The following is a 5283-nucleotide window of genomic DNA, read 5'->3' as shown; positions in this document are numbered from 1 at the left end:
ATATTTTATACGCTCGCGCATACAAACCTTAAAATCTCTCTCTCTTACGAAATAAAAATAAAATTTATTTATTTCTCGTTCATTATTGTATTTCTTTTTTTTTTTTTTTTCAGTATATTCCCTTCGATTGCAAGGATATTAATCGCTGCAGTATCTTTCGTGCATGGTTTCTAGTTTCTTTCCAGAGCAAGAATCGTGGAGAATCGTGGAAATGGCGATAAGCCAAGAGGGAGGAGCTCGTTGTAAGCTGGTGATTACGAGCGAATCGTTGGGGTAAGAATCTATTAGAGGAAGAAGGAGGAGGTAAGGCGACTATTGCCTCTCTGTATCCCGGATACGGGGAAGAAATCATATTCAGAAGCAGACAGAAGGAAAAGGCGTTCTTCCCGCGGGACTCGGCAAGCGTCCCTTATCACGCCTCGCGTCGCTATCTCGCGGATTCAAATCTCGAATCACCGCACTCTACTTCCTCGCTCGTTCTTTTTTTTTTTTCCTTCTTTCTTTCTCTTTTCGCGCCCCTCTCGATGCCTTCCTACTTTTTTCGAATCGCGCGCGCCAAATTTTACATCGAGCCTCGAATCTTCGCAACTCAAAAATAAAGATTCGAGAATAAAATTTTTGATTAAATTTAGACGAGTGAATCTCTCGACGTTGAGTTTGACAAAATAAGCTTCGATCCCTTATTTTGGATCAAAAGAGAGAAATTTTTGGAAGAAAAAATTATAATGAACAATTATGAATTCATTGATGATTTCGTTAGACCAACTTTGAGTTTAAAATTGAGTGATGCAAGTTGGACGATTAAATCTCGGTTTAAGGCAAGTTTTTGATATCGAGAGCAACATTAATCCTAGATAGATCGTAAAATTCTCGAACGCAGTTAAGTTTAGATTCGAGAGCAACTCTCCATATAAATTGGATAGGACAATAATAGTTGGAGTTACAGATTATACAATTTTCCACGTTAAATTTAAAGTTTTCGACATTAGATAGATTCGAAGATAAAATTATCGAGATGTTAATCCATCGAAATTTAAATTTTATCGTAAAGCTTTCGATGGGAACAACTTTCTAAGTTTAAATTCGAGAGTGAAACTATCGATAAATTGATAAAACTTGAGTCTTACGATGGATTGTAAAAAAAATTTCGAGATTAAATTTTCAAGTAAAAATAAATATAATCGAGAAGTTAAGTTTTTTCAAGATTCGAGGGCAATTCTTCAAAATATTGAAGAGTTTCAAAGATTTCGTTATAAAACTTTCGGGAGCAATTTTAAATTTAAGTAGAGCAAGTTTCGAAGTTAGAGCGCCGATAGATTCGAATAATAAAACAATCGAGGGCAAGTTTCTACGTTAAAGCGGCGATAGAGTTGAAGAATGAAATTCTGAAAAGCTAGTTTCGATCGCGAAACTTGAGAATGATAATCTCGATATTATCGATAGATTCAACATTTTCGTTTAACTTTCAATATTAAATTTTTAACTTTCAAGAATAAGTATTTTCGACGTTAAAAAACGCCGATAAATTCGAAAATAAACTAGCATTTGATAACAATTGATAAATTTCATCGTAAAACAATAATCATAATATCATAGAGAGATTCAATCTTCGAGTTTACAATATTAAATTCAGCAAGAAGCAAATTTTAACAACGAAATTTTCAAAAATTCTACTTTCGATATACGCATAACTCCAACTCTAAATATTAATCCATTAAATATATAAAACGCCTCGCAAAATTAATTCTCATCCATTTGACAATTTTAATTTAAATCTCTTCCGATTAAAGGTCGAAAAATCGTCGCCATCCGACCGCTTTCTTTCGTTATTCCATCGCCGAAATACGTCCTCGAGCCGGGCGAAATTACCTCCGTTCCTCGTTTCTCCCCGTAGATAAGGCCCAGCGGAGAGCGCGAAATTCCCCCTCTCCCTTCCCTTCCCCCTCTCCACCCTCTCAAAACCGCGCGCTTCCGCCCACCTCGCCGAGATAAGATTTCAAACGAACTTGACAGTTTATAAGTGACAAGCGGTCCTCGGACTTTGAAAGAGGAGCGAGAGAGTGGTGGGGGGATGGGCACGAAGCGAAGTTTGCCGCAACTTTGCTTGGAGAGAGAGCATAACTTTAATTACAGAAGTTGGCCGCATTGTCTAGGAAACGTAGTAGGCGCGCGCGCGCGCGGCAAGAAACCGAGCTCTCTTTCCGCAAAGTTTTCCGCGCGTGTCTCGGGGACAAAAGCCTTTGCCAGGTCCCAGCCCCGTAAAGAGGATCAGGGGCGGGGGGAAGGGATATCGAATCCTCTCCTCTCCTCTCGCCTCGCCTCGCCTCGCCTCACTAGCCCCCTCTCTTTCACCTTTCGCGTACTGACGCGCGGAGGAGTGGGGATGGCAGAGTTGGTTGGGTTGCTTACCTACAAAAAATTATATCGTTCATTCGACGCTAGCGACACGGTATATACGTGAGCGCGTTGAAAAGGAAGGCTTCGTTCGAAAGCGAAACGGCGAGAGTTTCACGAGAGATTCCTTCTCTTTGGGGAATTTGGCGAAAAGCGAACGTGGACAAAAGGATAGATATAGATAAGAGAGAGAGAAAGAGAGAGAGAAAGGAAGGGAGGAAGAGGGTGCGAGACGCAGGAAATGTCAAGATCGGGACGAGAGCAGGTTCGGTTACGACGGCAATATCGCATCTGTCCGATCGCATCTAGTCCAACGTGCTCATCCGCCCTTCACATCCTTCTGCTACCTACCACGTATTTCTCGCCCTCCATTACTCCCTGATCCACTACTCTGAATCTCCTCTCTCTCTCTCTCTTTCTCTCTCTGTTCGAATTATTGGATTCGATACGTTCGAATATAGAGTTCTTGGTGGTGAGTGGATCAGGTGAAAAAAAAAAGAAATAAAGATAACGATCATGGCGATGAGATGAATGACCCGTTGGAAATTTATATTATATGTAAGAATAATAATAATTTGTATGAGTGTGAATATATGTGCGTAAATGTAGTTCTTTCTAAAAGAGAGAAGATAGGCGTGGATTCGTTGCTAAACAACCCGATATAAGAGACCACGTGCGCGTCTTCGATGCAAGCTGCGGTCAAAGAATCGTTCTTTTTACCGACCGAACGAAGGAAAACGAGACATCTGGATGGGACAAAATATTCGATCCTTGGGCGTGCCACCAAAAGTGGGCGAGTATCGCGTAACGAGGTTCGAACGACTGTCACGTTGCAACAACGAAAAGTTTCTATATATATATATATATATATATATATATTCGACGATCGGATCGGCGGAAAAAATCTTGGAGAAGAATTCAGAAAGCATCGGAAGCATCGTTGGACACGCGCTTCGAAATCTGCACGACCGACCGGCTGACAGTTTTTCAAAGGAAACGATAAACGTCTCACTTTGCCCACCTTCGGTCACGCCTCGTTGCAACGAGACCCTTAATAATCGTCTCTTTCAGCCCGACAATACACAACGTTAGCACCGTGGAACCGAGTATTTTTTCCATCATTTTTGCCGTCGTTCCATTACCACCTTGATTTATATTTCTCCGTCCATGTTCGTGCGATTCGTGGTGGAGTGAAACGAATATAAAGATCTCTATTCTTTTGGAAGGGGAAAAAATTGTGTGTAAGTGTAAATCGTTTTTAATCGAGGATAAATAACATCGCGATTTGACTTTCACGCGCGATGGCGTTCGCGCTTTTCGTTTATCCATCTCTCTCTCTCTCTCTCTCTCTCTCTCTCTCTCTCTCTCTCTCTCTCTCTCTATTCACGTAAAACGGAGCCATATTTAATCGGTGAGCAGTGTCGCGCGACGAAAATATATTTCGATTATTTTTCAGATCGGAAAAATTCGAGGATCTATATAACCAAAGCGTCTCAATTTGTTTTTTTAATTATTATATTTCGATTTTTGTAAAATTTGAAAGACAAGGAAAGAAGGAATATATTATGCTATATATTAGATTGTAGCACGTGAAACACATCGTTTTGGTTGGTCGGAAGACATATCTTCGAAACTATAATTTTTACTCGATCGAAAATTATTATTTATATTTTAGGTATTGGAATGAATTTTAAATTATGCAATTTTTAGTTTCAACATTCTTTCTATATATTTAATATTTTTTTTATAAGAATATTGATTTATTCCAACCCCATTTAATTTAATTCAAATCAAAATTATAAAAAAAATTATTTTCGAAACTTATAAGCCGTGTTCCATTTTTATAAAAAAATTCGCGATTTTGAAGTGAAGAATAAGCTTCTCGAATATTTTATTTTTCAAAAACAACTGTGAATGTCGCGAAAAATATTTCGATATGCTTAAAGTAATAAGAATTAAATTAATAAGAAAAGTAATAAAGTAATAAGAGTCGTATAAGAATTGTATACACAAAAAAAAACTTGTTAAACACGAAGAAAATGCTAATATAAATTAAACAGGATTATTTATAATTATTTTTAATTATTAAATCGTGCGTGTCATATTTTTTTATTTTTCTATTAAATCATTAATCGTTCAGATTTTTCGGCGCCGATAAGGAGGAGGATTTCTTATATTTTTGAGATACATTTGCTTGGCAAATAAACGGGGGAACGATAAACAACGATTCGAAGAAGCGCGCAGCGATAACATACGGCGGCCACTTGCTTATGCGCCGTGTGTCGTCCGTCCCTTGCCACCGATATCCCACCCGCCCACCCACCCACGGCACGCAACAACCCTCCTCGGGATCTCTTCATCCAGCACTGGGAGCTGTCGCGTAACGCAACTCGATTCCATATTCCCGCGGCGCGGCGGTCGCGTCGCCTCGTGAAGAAGAATTGAATGAAATAAAATAAAGCTGCGGTGGGATTCACCACGTGTTTTATGGCCGAGCGTCGTTCCTTCCCCCACCACCGCCGCCGCCTATCGCAACCCTCGCCTATTCGTTCACGTCGTGCCCTCGATGCTCGAGAACAATCTAACAACCTGTACGATAATCCTCCGCAATCCTTTTTACAAACGATCAGCCTCTTTAAATATCCGATTTCGAGCTTGGAAAAAAATAGAAGGAGAAAGGATAGGTGTTGAAACCAAATCGACGATCTTTGACCGAGAGAATGCGAAGAGTTGCATTTGTTAAAAAAAAAAGGAAAAAAAACGGAGGAGGAATAGAAGAAAAATAGGGTAGGAATGATGCAGCAAGGTACACACACACATACACACACACTTTGGTAGGTACATAGGAGATGCATGGGGAATGGGTAGTAAACGGAAAACGGAGGAGGA

This window comes from Apis mellifera, linkage group LG6, assembly GCF_003254395.2.
Source record: "Apis mellifera strain DH4 linkage group LG6, Amel_HAv3.1, whole genome shotgun sequence".
Lineage (NCBI taxonomy): Eukaryota > Metazoa > Arthropoda > Insecta > Hymenoptera > Apidae > Apis > Apis mellifera.
The sequence above is the reverse complement of the archived record's forward strand: the minus strand, read 5'-3'. Positions refer to the sequence as shown.